This window comes from Coregonus lavaretus (genome assembly GCF_964263955.1).
Source record: "Coregonus lavaretus genome assembly, chromosome: 11".
Classification (NCBI taxonomy): domain Eukaryota; kingdom Metazoa; phylum Chordata; class Actinopteri; order Salmoniformes; family Salmonidae; genus Coregonus; species Coregonus lavaretus.
Genome location: NC_139998.1, coordinates 40,305,249 through 40,322,824, shown reverse-complemented (window position 1 = coordinate 40,322,824; position 17,576 = coordinate 40,305,249). Strand labels below are relative to the sequence as shown.

Genomic DNA, 17,576 nt, shown 5'->3' with positions numbered 1-17,576 from the left:
CTTCAATATATCCACATGATTTTCCTTCCTCATGATGCCATTTATTTTGTGAAGTGCACCAGTCCCTCCTGCAGCAAAGCACCCCCACAGTATGATGCTGCCACCCCCGTGCTTCACGGTTGGGATGGTGTTCTTCGGCTTGCAAGCCTACCCCTTTTTCCTCCGAACATAACGATGGACATTATGGCAAACAGTTCTATTTTTGTTCCCATGTGCAGTTGCAAACCGTAGACTGGCTTTTTTATGGCGGTTTTGGAGCAGTGGCTTCTTCCTTGCTGAGCGGCCTTTCAGGTTATGTCGATATAGGACTCGTTTTACTGTGGATATAGATACTTTTGTACCTGTTTCCTCCAGCATCTTCACAAGGTCCTTTTGCTGTTGTTCTGGGATTGATTTGCACTTTTCGCACCAAAGTACGTTCATCTCTAGGAGTAGGAGACAGAACGCGTCTCCTTCCTGAGCGTTATGACGGCTGCGTGGTCCCATGGTGTTTATACTTGCGTACTATTGTTGGTACAGATGAACGTGGTTCCATCAGACGTTTGGAAATTGCTCCCAAGGATGAACCAGACTTGTGGAGGTCTACAATTTTTTTTCTGAGGTCTTGGCTGATTTCTTTTGATTTTCCCATGATGTCAAGCAGAGGCACTGAGTTTGAAGGTAGGCCTTGAAATACATCCACAGGTACACACCCCCAATTGACTCAAATTATGTCAATTAGCCTATCAGAAGCTTCTAAAGCCATGACATCATTTTCTGGAATTTTCCAAGCTGTTTAAAGGAACAGTCAACTTAGTGTATGGAAACTTCTGACCCACTGGAATTGTGATACAGTGAATTATAAGTGAAATAATCTGTCTGTAAACAATTGTTGGAAAAATTGCTTGTGTCATGCACAAAGTAGATGTCCTAACCGACTTGCCAAAACTATAGTTTGTTAACAAGAAATTTGTGGAGTGGTTGAAAACGAGTTTTAATGACTCCAACCTAAGTGTATGTAAACTTCCTACTTCAACTGTACATAACATTGGGTTGAGTGAGTGATAGTCTGTCTGTGCTCTGTGACAGTGAGGGCCAGTGGGCTGGGTTATAGGGCTGCCCTGGGTAATTGCATGTTGGTGTTTTGCTTGGGTTAAAGCATGTTTAATTAGATTTACTCAAGGCATGAGGCGCCCACGTGTCAGAAGGGTGGCTGGGCTCCAGACATAACGCTGTTATTAGATTATGTGGGTTACTGTAACTTGTTATACTCCTTTAAAACATGCAGGTGGTACCTCTCGTTAAAGCTGGTTGTCCATGTTCACCTTGCCTTTGTTAGGCTAGGCTGTCTGGTCTAACTTTACATGGACATATGATGGCCATATGTGTCTGTGCTGGTGGTGAGGTTCTCACTCTATATTCTTGGTCATAACCAAGTCTGCTCTGTAAACATGGTTTAGTGTTGCCCATATCCCAGAACAGAATGTGGGGGTTAAATAACGTAAAGGTTTGCTTTGACTTTGCTAAGTGGCTAATTTTTTCTAAAACATCAAAACATGTTGATGTATCCAGGCAGGGAGTTAAAGAGACTTCGGGATTTTGGCAATGAGTCAGATTAACTTGTGGATACCATTTTTATGTCTCTGCTTGCGGTTTGAAGGAAGTTGCTAACTAGCGCTAGGGCAAATACTAACTAGCGTTAGCGCACTGGAAGTCTATGGGTATCTGCATGCTAGCAGATAGCCATATTATTGTGCTAACGCTAGTTAACATTGGCTCGCGAAACTACCTCCAACTTCCTTCATACTGGACACAGAGACATAAAAATGGTATCCACAAGTTCACCTGACTCTGGGGAAGTAGATAAAGGACCTCATTGCCAAAATCCTGAAGTATCCCTTTAAATTAATGAACAAGTGGAGTGAATGAGGTCAATGGATATTATTATCTGTGTGACAATCTGTAATATCTGTGTTGCGAATGGGAGGCTTGAGCAATATCTGAACCATCTCTGCGGCCTATTGTTAGTGTGTAGCATGAGTTGGCTCTAGAGGCCTGTAGCTGGGTGTGTGGGTGGGGCTTTGGATGGGGCTTCAAGTTGCCATTGGATCCCTGAGCAGAGCACTCCGCCCGGCCTGTGGAGCGGAAGGGGGTAGAGAAGGGGAAGGAAGAGTTTGTAGCTGTGTGATGCATGGCCCAGCGGTGTCTGATTTCAGGGAGCAGCCACATGAAGAAGGGGATCAGCTGGGCTCAGTGCACACAGCTAGGCCTGGGCGCTCCTCTCCTCCTGGCATGAGCATGCTCAGTAAACAAACAGGAAACCCCGGGCCTTCAGATATATAGTAGGAAACCCAGGGCCTTTAGACATATAGCAGGAGCCGGCGGAGGCAGGAGGCAGCTGTGTCTAAGCAACACTCTAGATGTGGTTTAGGATTATTTATATATATATTTATATTTATATATAGATTTACAGTACCAGTCAAAAGTTTGGACACACCTACTCATTCAAGGGTTTTTCTTTATTTTTACTATTTTCTACATTGTAGAATAATAGTGAAGACATAAAAACTATGAAATAACACATATGGAATCATGTAGTAATCAAAACATAGTTTATATTTGAGATTCTTCAAATAGCCACCCTTTGACTTGATGACAGCTTTGCACACTCTTGGCATTCTCTCAACCAGCTTCACCTGGACTGCTTTTCCAACAGTCTTGAAGGAGTTCCCACATATGCTGAGCACTTGTTGGCTGCTTTTCTTTCACTCTGCTGTCCAACTCATCCCAAACCATCTCAATTGGGTTGAGGTCGGGTGATTGTGGAGGCCAGGTAATCTGATGCAGCACTCCATCACTCTCCTTCTTGGTCAAAAAGCCCTTGCACAGCCTGAAGGTGTGTTGGGTCATTGTCCTGTTGAAAAACAAATGATAGTCCCACTAAGCCCAAACCAGATGGGATGGCATATCACTGCAGAATGCTGTGGTAGCCATGCTGGTTAAGTGTGCCTTGAATTCTAAATAAATCACAGACAGTGTCACCTGCAAAGCACCCCCACACCATAACACCTCCTCCTCCATGCTTTACGGTGGGAACTACACATGTGGAGATCATCCGTTCACCCACACCGCGTCTCACAAAGACATCAAGGCAGCAATTCGACCATGAAGGCCTGATTCACAGTCTCCTCTGAACAGTTGATGTTGAGATGTGTCTGTTACTTGAAATCTGTGAAGCATTTATTTGGGCTGCAATTTCTGAGGCTGGTAACTCTAATGAACTTATCCTCTGCAGCAGAGGTAACTCTGAGTCTTCCATTCCTGTGGCCGTCCTCATGAGAGCTAGTTTCATCATAGCGCTTGATGGTTTTTGCGACTGCACTTGAATAAACTTTCAAAGTTCTTGAAATGTTCCATTTTTGACTGACCTTCATGTCTTAAAGTAATGATGGACTGTCGTTTCTCTTTGCTTTTTTGAGCTGTTCTTGCTATAATATGGACTTGGTCTTTTACCAAATAGGGCTATCTTCTGTATACCCCCCCCCCCCCCCCCCACCTTGGCACAACACAACTTATTGGCTCAAACGCATTAAGAAGTAAATACATTTCACAAATTAACTTTTAAGAAGGCACACCTGTTAATTGAAATGCATTCCAGGTGACTACCTCATGAAGCTGGTTGAGAGAATACCAAGAGTGTGCAAAGCTGTCATCAAGGCAAAGTGTGGCTATTTGAAGAATCTCAAATATAAAATATATTTTGATTTGTTTAACACTTTCTTGGTTACTACATGATTCCATATGTCTTGACTATTATTCTACAATGTAGAAAAACCCTTGAATGAGTAGGTGTGTCCAAACTTTTGACTGGTACTGTATATTTAAATATATATGGGGGATTGGAAATGATGCCACAATCTATAAGCAATATTAAAGCTGATCTACCCCCTAAAAAAAAGAAAGAAAAAAAGAACTTGACACAACTGTGGGAAGCATTGGAGTCAACATGGGCCAGCATCCCTGTGGAACGCTTTCTACACATTGTAGAGTCCATGCCCTGATGGATTGAGGCTGTTCTGATGGCAAAAAGGGGATGCAACTCAATATTAGGAAGGTTTTCCTAATGCTTTGTACATTCAGTGTATGTGCTGGTATTCTCATTAACAGGGAGGAAAGCAAACATAACCTGATCACTCTGAGGATCCGATCCGATCCCAGCCCTGCTCTCCACCGCAGATATTCTGCTCTCAGACGCAAGATCAGCTATTACAACTCTGATGTAATACATTCATACATACAGTTCTTAGTTGGCCTCATATTTGTGGCCAGCTGGATTACCTAATTTTGCAACACAGCATTTACTTTCAAAACTCTACTTGGCTGATGTACTGACGTCAGAGCCACTGACAAAGTAAATATTCCATAACTAAAGCAGTGTTCTCTGGAAGCATGCAACATATCACTCTTTGTGCCTGTTGTGGTGGGTAAGGCTAAGTACAGGATTCTGTCAAGAGAGGGGAGAAAAAAACGTTCAGTGTGCGGTGGCAGAAAGCATGCAGAAAACAAGTTATTTGATTTATACTCTAAAATGTTCTCTAGGAGTACCTCTCCTACACACTGAGCCAGGCATTGAACTAGACTAACAGCTGCAGAGCAACGTGACTGAGATGTGCTGCAGTACTTGTGTATGTGGTCACTATTGGTTGCTTATTCCTGCTGTGTGTCTGCTGTTTCCAGTCCATTACGTGACGTTTGTCAACTTTTTACATTACATTTTACTCATTTAGCAGACAATCTTATCCAGAGCGACTTACAATTAGTGAGTGCATACATTTTCATTTTATTCTAAATATTGAACAGTCAAGTAACCCCCCTGTTCTATAAACTCAAGTAACCCCCCTGTTCTATATGGAACACATAAGTTAAGTGATGTGAGAAGAGTTGATACGCTTTGAAACACATGACTGTTTAGTCTCTGGTGCCCCACCCATAGGGCTGCAGGATGAGGAGGGAGGAAGTGACTAGACTACACAATGGAGAAGTTCATTCCATTTCTCTGTTTCTCTCTTTCTTCATCTCTCCTTGACTCCTAACCTTTGACAATGAGACTGTGAGCGCAGAGTTAGCCCCCTGGTGTAGGGTGCTGGCTGTGGTGTAGTGTGAGTAGAGGGGTCAGGAATGTAACAGGGCCGGGGCAAACCTCACCATGCCAGCCACTCTTGACAGAACTCATTCAAATGTGCAGTGTGGCTGTGCTGTGGCTGGCACATGCTGGTGTTCACATAGGGAGAGACATTTCAACAAGGGATCCTCATCCTGCACATAGCACAAGCTCTAGAAAAAGCTAATTATTTTTCCAATATTGTGTTTGAACTTGTTTCTGACAGTAGAGGTTTAGGCTCTGTGTGATTTTAAGCCAACATGGACCAACTCTGGTCATGGCCTTGGTGCTAAATGATTCAGAGTAGTGGAGCAGTGTGGATAATTCAATGATCGGTTTCAACTCGCTATTTGCATTTGAGGTTTGGTCCAACAGAATCAGTCATATGGATACCGAAACACATTGAGACATTATTTTTACTTTAATAGAGAAGTTAAACATTTCTAACGATACCTTATTTATGTCTCAACTCCTCAAATTGCGTGCAGAGAAGACACTAAAATGGGAATATCAATGAACATTGATTCTGGAAAATGTATGCCCAGTTTGTTGCGCACGGTACATTTACATTTACGTCATTTAGCAGACGCTCTTATCCAGAGCGACTTACAAATTGGTGCATTCAACTTATGATAGCAAGTGGGACAACCACTATTTTTCTTCTTTTTTTTATGGGGGTGGTGGGGGGTGGAAGGATTACTTTATACTATTCCAGGTATTCTTTAAAGAGGTAGGGTTTCAAGTGTCTCTGGAAGGTGGTCAGTGACTCCGCTGTGCTGGCATCGTGGGGGAGCTTGTTCCACCATTGGGGTGCCAGAGCAGCAAATAGCTTTGACTGGGCTGAGCGGGAACTGTGCTTCTGTAGAGGTAGGGGAGCTAGCAGGCCAGAGGTGGATGAACGTAGTGCCCTCGTTTGGGTGTAGGGTCTGATCAGAGCCTGAAGGTAAGGAGGTGCCGTTCCCCTCACAGCTCCGTAGGCAAGCACCATGGTCTTGTAGTAGATGCGAGCCTCAACTGGAAGCCAGTGGAGTGTGCGGAGGAGCGGGGTGACATGAGAGAACTTGGGAAGGTCGAACACCAGACGGGCTGCGGCGTTCTGGATAAGTTGTAGGGGTTTAATGGCACAGGCAGGGAGCCCAGCCAACAGCGAGTTGCAGTAATCCAGACGGGAGATGACAAGTGCCTGGATTAGGACCTGTGCCGCTTTCTGTGTAAGGTAGGGTCGTACTCTGCGAATGTTGTAGAGCATGAACCTGCAGGATCGGGTCACCACTTTGATGTTAGCGGAGAACGACAGGGTGTTGTCCAGGGTCACGCCAAGGGTCTTTGCACTCTGGGAGGAGGACACAATGGAGTTGTCAACCGTGAGGGCGAGATCATGGAGCGGGCAGTCCTAGGGATACTGGTCTGTAGTTGTTGACATCGGAGGGATCGAGTGTAGGTCCCCTTTTTTGAGGAGGGGTGCAACTCTCGCTCTCTTGAAGACGGAAGGGACATGGCCAGCGGTCAAGGATGAGTTGATGAGCGAGATGAGGTAAGGGAGAAGGTCTCCGGAAATGGTCTGGAGAAGAGAGAAGGGGATAGGGTCAAGCGGGCAGGTTGTTGGGCGGCCGGCCGTCACATGTCGCAAGATTTCATCTGGAGAGAGAGGGGAGAAAGAAGTCAAAGCATAGGGTAGGGCAGTGTGAGCAGGACCAGCGTTGTCATTTGACTTAATAAATGAGGATCGGATGTCGTCAACCTTCTTTTCAAAATGGTTGACGAAGTCATCCACAGAGAGGGAGGAGGAGGAGGATTCAGCAGGGAGGAGAAGGTGGCAAAGAGCTTCCTAGGGTTAGAGGCAGAGGCTTGAAATTTAGAGTGGTATAAAGTGGCTTTAGCAGTGGAAACAGAGGAAGAGAATGTAGAGAGGAGGGAGTGAAAAGATGACAGGTCTGCAGGGAGTCTAGTTTTCCTACATTTCCGCTCGGCTGCCCGGAGCCCTCTTCTGTGAGCTCGCAATGAGTCGTCAAGCCACGGAGCAGGAGGGGAGGACCGAGCCGGCCGGGAGGATAGGGGACATAGAGAGTCAAAAGATGCAGAAAGGGAGGAGAGGAGGGTTGAGGAGGCAGAATCAGGAGATCGGAGGGAGAAGGATTTAGCAGAGGGAAGAGATGATAGGATGGAAGAGGAGAGAGTAGCGGGAGAGAGAGAGAGCGAAGGTTGCGACGTCAGAATAGGGGCAGAGTGAGTAGTGTTGGAGGAGAGCGAGAGAGAAAAGGATACAAAGTAGTGGTTGGAGACTTGGAGGGGAGTTGCAGTGAGATTAGTAGAAGAACAGCATCTAGTAAAGATGAGGTCAAGTGTATTGCCTGCCTTGTGAGTAGGGGGAGACGGTGAGAGGGTGAGGTCAAAAGAGGAAAGGAGTGGAAAGAAGGAGGCAGAGAGAAATTAGTCAAAGGTAGGGAGGTTAAAGTCACCCAGAACTGTGAGGGGTGAGCCATCCTCAGGAACGGAACTTATCAAGGCATCAAGCTCATTGATGAACTCTCCAAGGGAACCTGGTGGGCGATAAATGACAAGGATGTTAAGCTTGAATGGGCTAGTGACTGTGACAGCATGGAATTCAAATGAGGAGATAGACAGATGGTTCAGGGGAAAAAGAGAGAATGTCCACTTGGGAGAGATGAGGATTCCTGTGCCACCGCCACGCTGACCAGATGCTCTCGGGATATGCGAGAACACATGGTTAGACGAGGAAAGAGCAGTAGGAATAGCAGTGTTTTCTGTGGTAATCCATGTTTCCGTCAGCGCCAAGAAGTCGAGGGACTGGAGGGTAGCATAGGCTGAGATGAACTCTGCCTTGTTAGCCGCAGAACGGCAGTTCCAGAGGCTGCCAGAGACCTGGAACTCCACGTGGGTCGTGCGTGCAGGGACCACCAGATTAGAGTGGAACAGCCACGTGGTGTGAAGCGTTTGTATGGCCTGTGCAGAGAGGAGAGAACAGGGATAGACGGACACATAGTTGACAGGCTACAGAGAAAGGCTACAATAATGCAAAGGAGATCAGAATGAAATGAACTAAACATCTGGGAAAGCGAGAGAGGGGGGTACTATGTACCGCTAGCAGCTTTTTAGCCAAATACTGTTATACTAGTTGTCTAGTCTGTGTTTTATAAATGTGCAATAAGCATAAAACACAATTATATAAGGAATTGGCAACTAGTTGTCATTCGGATAAATAAGGTAGGATACTTGATTTCAACATCTGAACAAAGTGAACAGACTAGCATGCTGTTCAAACAGTTGTAGACGGACATAATGGTGTGTTCATAACAATTCAACTGTCTTCCTTGTTAGCTAGCAAATAGATCCAAGTTGGCTAAACTTGAGATATTAACATTAGCTGGCTACTCACTAAAATGTGGGCTTGTGCTTGAGAGATTGTGTTAATTTTCTATAATGCATGCTACAAGAAGTTAGTCATTGTTAGTGAATGTGCATTATGCATGGTTCAGGTTACATTTGTAACAAAAATGGTATTTTCATAGACAGACTTGAAAGCCAGATCAGTGATTATTGCAACAAAGCAGGTTAGACTATTTTGATAAAATAAATACATAATTAGTGGGTCTTATGGTTGTGAAAGGCTTATACAGTGAGGGAAAAAAGTATTTTTTTTATTTTTTGGGGGGGGGGGGGGGGTAGATCAGCTTAATATTGCAGATAGATTGTAAATTCCATCAATGTAATTGTCTGCATCACTTCCAATCTCCCATGTTTTTTATATATATATTCCCCTTTATTACTTTCCAACCCCGCCACCCTTTCCCTACTTGGGGTAAACTAGTGAACAACAATGCTTAGGCCTCTACTTCCAGCTTATAGTTACTATCTACATTTTATGGACACAGTCAATTTTACAATAATTATATTTTGTTTGTTTTTTTCTCCTGAACTTCTTCTACTCTCAACCTCTCCGATCATTGTCATGATGTCCATCCGGTTTGCTTCTATATGCCATATCTTTCTAACTGTGCTCTTTCCCAAAAGCTCCCAACATACAACCTATATACTTATTATGGACACAGTATGCTTACATTATTAGTTATCTTGTTATTATTTTGTTGTTAGTTGTTATTAGTCCCATCCTTCAACTCCATTCAACACCTCCCATATATCTCTTAACACCATCCATATAGGATTTCTATTTGCCATATATATTTCAACTGTACTGTGATGTTTTACAAAAATTCTGAACCTTTCTATTCTCATTGTTTCTACAGATTGTGAATTAAAAATAAACATTTTTGCTAAAAGTATTATTATATTATCGATTGACTATGACTTTTCAGATCACCCAGTAATGCTATCTGAAAGGTTAGCTCCAGGTAAATATTGCAATCCTTTAGCCATTCCTGGACCTGTGTCCAAAAACAAGCTACAAATGGACAGTACCAAAACAAATGATCTAATGATTCTGTCTCTTCGCAGCAAAATCTGCAGAGCTGGGAAGATTGTATTCCCCATATAAATAACATTCTATTGGTAGCAAGAATTTTAGATAATAATTTAAATTGAAAGATTCTAATTTTTGAATCCGGTGTCGTTTTGCGTATAAGTTCATAAACACTATGCCATAGGATCGGTACGTCAAAAATCTCTTCCGAACTATTTTGCAATCTATATGGGACGGCTGTCAATCCTTTGGTCCTTAAATGAAACTGATATACTTTTTTATTTATCACAGTTTTCCTTAACCAATTATGTTCTTTAATGCAAGGCCGACAAAAAGTATTTGATCCCCTGCTGATTTTGTACGTTTGCCCACTGACAAAGAAATGATCAGTCTATAATTTTTATGGTAGGTTTATTTGAAATGTGAGAGACAGAATAACAACAAAAAATCCAGAAAAACGCATGTCAAAAATGTTATAAATTGATTTGCATTTTAATGAGGGAAATAAGTATTTGACCCCCTCTCAATCAGAAAGATTTCTGGCTCCCAGGTGTCTTTTATACAGGTAACGAGCTGAGATTTGGAGCACACTCTTAAAGGGAGTGCTCCTAATCTTAGTTTGTTACCTGTATAAAAGACACCTGTCCACAGAAGCAATCAATCAATCAGATTCCAAACTCTCCACCATGGCCAAGACCAAAGAGCTCTCCAAGGATGTCAGGGACAAGATTGTAGACCTACACAAGGCTGGAATGGGCTACAAGACCATCGCCAAGCAGCTTGGTGAGAAGGTGACAACAGTTGGTGCGATTATTCGCAAATGGAGGAAACACAAAAGAACTGTCAATCTCCCTCGGCCTGGGGCTCCATGCAAGATCTCACCTCGTGGAGTTGCAATGATCATGAGAACGGTGAGGAATCAGCCCAGAACTACACGGGAGGATCTTGTCAATGATCTCAAGGCAGCTGGGACCATAGTCACCAATAAAACAATTGGTAACACACTACGCCGTGAAGGACTGAAGTCCTGCAGCGCCCGCAAGGTCCCCCTGCTCAAGAAAGCACATATACATGCCCGTCTGAAGTTTGCCAATTAACATCTGAATGATTCAGAGGAGAACTGGGTGAAAGTGTTGTGGTCAGATGAGACCAAAATGGAGCTCTTTGGCATCAACTCAACTCGCCGTGTTTGGAGGAGGAGGAATGCTGCCTATGACCCCAAGAACACCATCCCCACCGTCAAACATGGAGGTGGAAACATTATGCTTTGGGGGTGTTTTTCTGCTAAGGGGACAGGACAACTTCACCGCATCAAAGGGACGATGGACGGGGCCATGTACCGTCAAATCTTGGGTGAGAACCTCCTTCCCTCAGCCAGGGCATTGAAAATGGGTCGTGGATGGGTATTCCAGCATGACAATGACCCAAAACACACGGCCAAGGCAACAAAGGAGTGGCTCAAGAAGAAGCACATTAAGGTCCTGGAGTGGCCTAGCCAGTCTCCAGACCTTAATCCCATAGAAAATCTGTGGAGGGAGCTGAAGGTTCGAGTTGCCAAACGTCAGCCTCGAAACCTTAATGACTTGGAGAAGATCTGCAAAGAGGAGTGGGACAAAATCCCTCCTGAGATGTGTGCAAACCTGGTGGCCAACTACAAGAAACGTCTGACCTCTGTGATTGCCAACAAGGGTTTTGCCACCAAGTACTAAGTCATGTTTTGCAGAGGGGTCTAATACTTATTTCCCTCAATAAAATGCAAATCAATTTATAACATTTTTGACATGTGTTTTTCTGGATTTTTTGTTGTTCTTCTGTCTCTCACTGTTCAAATAAACCTACCATTAAAATTATAGACTGATCATGTCTTTGTCAGTGGGCAAACGTACAAAATCAGCAGGGGATCAAATACTTTTTTAGGTATAATTTCACAAGCCTTAAAATATTGCTGACTGTTTGAAATGCAGTGTATTTGACCTTTAACTGTACAACAAAGCTTATTTAGAGAAAACATTTGAAAAATCTAGATCAGGGGTGTCAAACTCATTTTAGCTCAGGGGCCACATGGAGGAAAATCTATTCCCAAGTGGGCCGGACCGGAAAAATCATGGTGTATATATAACTTAAAAACAACAACTTCAGATTGTTTTCTTTGTTTTAATACGATCAACATACAACATAAAGCTGGAGCCTGAGGACGGTGTGTCCAAAATAGTACAAGCACAACATCACTATTAATCATAAAACACATCAAGTTTATTTGAAAATTCTAAAGAAAAAGAACACACAAACACACAATGCCTCAGTGATTAACAGAACTGTTTCACAGATCACAGAACTATATCAGGGTGTCATTTCTCAGGCAGAAATGTAGATACAAATAATGAAATCCTGTTCCCCAAACAAGTGCAAGAACCACAGAGTCAAGAATAGGTTAAATATACAAATAAAATAAAATCAATTAAAAACAATAGCACATCAACATAAAAACATATAAACATAAAGCTGGAGCCTGAGGACAGTGTCCAAAAGCACAACATCACTATTAATCATAAAACACCTCAAGTTATTTGAAAGTTCTGAGGACAAAGAACACACAAACACACAATGCCTCAGTGATTAACAGAACTGTTTCACAGATCACAGAACTATATCAGGGTGTCATTTCTCAGGCAGAAATGTAGATAAAAATAATGAAATCCTGTTCCCCAAACAAGTGCAAGAACCACAGAGTCAAGAATATGTTAAATATACAAATAAAATAAAATCAATTAAAAACAATAGCACATCAACATAAAAACATATAAACATAAATCTGAAAGCGTTGCTCAAACTCCCGTAACAGTCCCGTTATTTTATCTTTGAACCGCTTCATGTCTGCCACATGTTGGGTCGCGCACACATTTTTCAGACAGGGGAAGTGTGCTGCATCACCACCGGCAAGTTGCGTCTCCCACAATGACAGCTTCAACTTGAAAGAACGTATGCTGTCATAATACTGCGTGACAACTTTGTTGCGCCCTTGCAGCTGTTTGTTCAAGTTATTCAGGTGCTCTGTAACATCCACCATAAATGCAAGGTCCGGCATCCATTCTGCCGAATGAAATTCTAACACTGGTTTGCCCTTTTCTTCCATGAACTGTTCAATTTCTTCTCGTAAATCAAAGAAACGCCTCAGCACAGCACCTCGGCTTAACCATCTTACCTCAGTGTGGTATGGCAGGCCATAGATGTGGTCTTTCTCTCTGAGAAGGCTGTCAAACTGCCGGTGATTCAGGCTTCTGGATCGGATGAAATTAACAGTTTGGATGACCACCTTCATGACGTTATCCATCTTTAATGACTTGCAACACAAAGCCTCCTGGTGCAAAATACAGTGAAAAGTCAAAAAATCACGTCCTCCATTTGCAGATTGCACTTTCTCTCTGAACTTTGTCACAACGCCTGCTTTTTTCCCGATCATTGAGGGCGCACCATCTGTAGCCAGGCTGACAGCGCGGGACCAGTCCACTCCGACCCTGTCCAGCGCGCCGACGAGTGCGGTAAAAATATCAGCTGCTGTCGTTGTATCTGTCATCGGCACCAACTCCACGAACTCCTCGGTGACGGTCAATGTGTCATCAACTCCGCGGATGAAAAAATGGCCAGTTGTGCAACATCTGTAATGTCCTTGCTTTCATCAATTGCAACCGAAAACGCAATAAATGACTTTACTTTTTGCTTCAACTGGCTGTCCAAATCCACTGAAAGATCGGAAATCCTGTCTGCAACTGTGTTTCTTGTCAGGCTGATATTTGCAAAAGCCTGCCGCTTTTCAGGGCACACAATCTCCGCTGCCTTCATCATGCATGTTTTTACAAATTCACCCTCACTAAATGGTTTTGAAGCCACTGCGATTTCATTAGCAATGAGGTAGCTAGCTTTCACTGCAGCGTCACTGATGTCTCGGCTGTGAGTAAACACAGACTGCTGTTTCTTCAGACCCGCCAACAGTTCATTCACCTTCTCTCATCTCCGCTGTCCTTGAAAGTTGTCATATTTGTCGGCATGAAGACTCACATAGTGGCGACGAAGGTTATATTCTTTCAGCACTGCAACATGCTCTGAACACACCAAACATACAGCTTTCCCATTCAATTCCGTGATTAAATAGGATGACCATTTTTCTTGGAACACTCTGCACTCTGCGTCCACTTTTCTCTTTTTTGAAAGAGACATATTGGGGCAATGAGGGTGCCAAAGCACATAATGTTAAAAGTAGAAGCCGTAATAAATATCGCGGGCAAAACAAAGTAGCTCATTGGCTGCACGTGCTTGACCTACTTGCTCTGCCCCGGTATAAACAGTTTGCTTGCTTAACACAATTGCTATTGCGCCATCCAGTGGACGCAATTGGAACAGCAGTTTATTTTATATAAAAATTGCAGCGCATTTTTATACTTTCCACATTTATTTTTATTTTTTTATTTTTTTATTTTTTAAATCATCTCGCGGGCCGGATTAAACCCGTTTGCGGGCCTGATCCGGCCCGCGGGCCGTACGTTTGACACCCCTGATCTAGATATACAGTGCATTCGGAAAGTATTCAGACACCTTCCCTTTTTCCACATTTTGTTACGTTACAACCTTGTTAACCTAACCTAACCTAAAATTGATTGAATAAAATGTTTTCCTCATCAAGCTACACACAATTTTGCAAATGTATATAAAAATTTATTTTTAAAAACAAACAGAAATACCTTATTTACATAAGTATTCAGACCCTTTGCTATGAGACTCGAAATTGAGCTCAGGTGCATCCTGTTTCCATTGATCTTCCTTGAGATGTTTCTACAACTTGATTGGAGTCCACCTGTCTTAAATGAAATTGATTGGAGATGATTTGGAAAGGCACACACCTGTTTATATAAGGTCCCAGAGTTGACAGTGCATGTCAGAGCAAAAACCAAGCCATGAGGTCGAAGGAATTGGCTGTAGAGCGCCGAGACAAGATTGTGACGAGGCACAGATTTGGGGAAGGGTACCAAAACATTTCTGCAGCATTGAAGATCCCTCCATCATTCTTAAATGGAAGAAGTTTGGAACCACCAAGACTCTTCCCAGAGCTGGCCGCCCGGCCAAACTGAGCAATCAGGGGAGAAGGGCCTTGGTCAGGGAGATGATCAAGAACCTGATGGTCACTCTGACAGAGCTCCAGGTTGCTTCTGTGGAGATGGGAGAACCTTCCAGAAGGACAACCATCTCTGCAGCACTTTATGGTAGAGTGGCCAGATGGAAGCCACTCCTCAGTAAAAGGCACATGACAGCCCGCTTGGAGTTTGCCAAAAGGCACCTACAGGACTCTCAGACCATGAGAAACAAGATTCTCTGGTCTGATGAAACCAAGATTGAACTCTTTGGCCTGAATGCCAAGCGTCGCATCTGGAGGAAACCTGGCACCATCCCTACAGTGAAGCATGGTGGTGGAAGCATCATGCTGTGGGGATGTTTTTCAGTGGCAGGGACTGGGAGACTAGTCAGGATCGAGGGAAAGATGAACGGAGCAAAGTACAGAGAGATCCTTGATGAAGAAAACCTGCTCCAGAGCACTCAGGACCTCAGACTGGGGTAAAGGTTCACCTTGCAACAGGACAACGACCCTAAGCACACAGCCAAGACAACGCAGGAGTGGCTGCGGGACAAGTCTCTGAATGTCCTTGAGTGGCCCAGCCAGAGCCCGCACTTGAACCCGATCGAATATCTCTGGAGAGACTGAGTAAAGGGTCTGAATACATATGTAAATGTGATATTTAATGTATTACTTTTTTCTTCTCGACATTTGCATACATTTCTAAAAACCTGTTTTTGCTTTGTCATTATGGGGTATTGTGTGTAGATTGATGAGAAAATCAATTTTAGAATAAGGCTGTGTGTCACGCCCTGACTCAGGGGACGGTTATTTGTTGAGTCAGGGTGTGTATATTTCGTTTTGTGTTTATTTCTATGTTTAGTTTCTAGATCGTTTAGATCTATGTTGGCCAGGGTGGTTCCCAATCAGAGGCAGCTGTAGCTCTTTGTCTCTGATTGGGGACCATACTTAGGCAGCCGTTTGGCACCAGTCTGTGTGGGATCTTGTTCCGTAAAGGTATGTTATTAGTCTACCTTGGACTTCACGTTTCGTTTGTTTTTTTTGTCGTGTGTTCAGTACGTCAATAAATATGGATGCATATCACGCTGCGCCTTGGTCCTTCTCGTTAATGAACGATCGTGACAGAAGATCCCGCAATCCTGGATCAAGCAGCGTGATGAGGAGAGAGGATGGACTTGGGAGGAGATGAGCGAGAGTCTGGCAAGAGGGATGGAGGCCATGAGCACGGGGGAGAGACAAGCCCCAAAAAAATTTAGGGGGGGGCTCACGCCGTGGACGACGAGGCAGCAGGAGGCCGCGATAGAGCGGTTCAGCCGTTTAGCACAGGAGGCCGCCAGATTAAGGGGGTCATTGGTGCAGAGGGAGCAGAAGGAAAGTGTAGAGGCACGGCGAGAGGAGCTGGTTAGGCAGCAGAAGGAGCGGGGGTTAATGAAGGAACCCAGTCCCGCTCCTCGCACCAATCGAGTGGTGGGTGTCGCCAGTCCGGTCCGGCCCGTTCCTGATTCCCGCACTAAGCCAGTGGTGCGCATCGCCAGCCCGGTCCGGCCTGTTCCTGTCCCTCGCACCAAGTCAGTGGTGCGCGTCGCCAGCCCGGTCCGACCTGTTCCTGTCCCTCGCACCAAGCCAGTGGTGCGCGTCGCCAGCCCGGTCCGACCTGTTCCTGTCCCTCGCACCAGGCCAGTGGTGCGCGTCGCCAGTCCGGTACGGCCCGTTCCTGCTCCCCGCACCAAGCCAGTGGTGCGCGTCGCCAGTCCGGTACGGCCCGTTCCTGCTCCCCGCACCAGGCCAGTGGTGCGCGTCGCCAGTCCGGTACGGCCCGTTCCTGCTCCCCGCACCAAGCCAGGGGTGCGCGTCGTCAGCCCAGTCCGGCCCGTTCCTGCGCCCCGCACCAAGCCAGTGGTGCGTGTGTCCAGTCCGGCACGGCCCATGCCTGTTCCACCGGTGCCTGGTCCGGCACCGGTCAGCTGTTCCACTCCGGAGACAGAGCAATCCGCTCCACCGGGGTCCAGTCCAGCTCCGGTCAGCGGCTCCACTCCGGAGCCAGAGCAGTCCGCTCCATCGGTGCCTGATCCAGTTCTGGTCAGCGGCTCCACCCCGGAGCCAGAGCAGTTCGATCCACCGTCGTCGGGTCCAGCTCCAGTCAGCGGTTCCAGTCCAGACCCAGACGTCAGCCCCTCTCCAGGTTCGGGGTCTCCCACACCAGGGTCCAGACAGGGCGTGGTACTTCGTGGGAGGAAGGAGAGAGGAAGCAACGCGCCAAGGTCCAGACCAGACCAGGGGCACAACGGGGAGGTGGAGAGTAAGTGGTGGTTACACCCGGAGCCGTATCCGCCTCCGAGGCGGAATGCCCACCCGGCCCCTACCCTATTAGGTTTATGTGGCGCGGTCGGAGTCCGCACCTTTGGGGGGGGGGGGGGGGGTACTGTCACGCCCTGACTCAGGGGACGGTTATTTGTTGAGTCAGGGTGTGTATATTTCGTGTTGTGTTTATTTCTATGTTTAGTTTCTAGATCGTTTAGATCTATGTTGGCCAGGGTTGTTCCCAATCAGAGGCAGCTGTAGCTCGTTGTCTCTGATTGGGGACCATACTTAGGCAGCCGTTTGGCACCAGTTTGTGTGGGATCTTGTTCCGTAAAGGTATGTTATTAGTCTACCTTGGACTTCACGTTTCGTTTGTTGTTTTTGTCGTGTGTTCAGTACGTCAATAAATATGGATGCATATCACGCTGCGCCTTGGTCCTTCTCGTTAATGAACGATCGTGACACTGTGACATAACAAAGTGGAAAAAGTCAAGAGGCCTGAATACTTTCCGAATGCACTGTACATCGTGAATCACTCATAAGTTTGAAAAAATCGAGATATGATTTTTAGG

General features: G+C 45.1%; 1 protein-coding gene across 1 annotated transcript in view; it reads left to right on the top strand.

The window, feature by feature from the left end:
- The window catches only part of LOC311137460 (A-kinase anchor protein 13-like), a 168,246-nt gene that overhangs the window by 39,017 nt on the left and 111,653 nt on the right, over window positions 1-17,576 (top strand). The gene's annotated exons all lie outside the window — the stretch shown is intronic.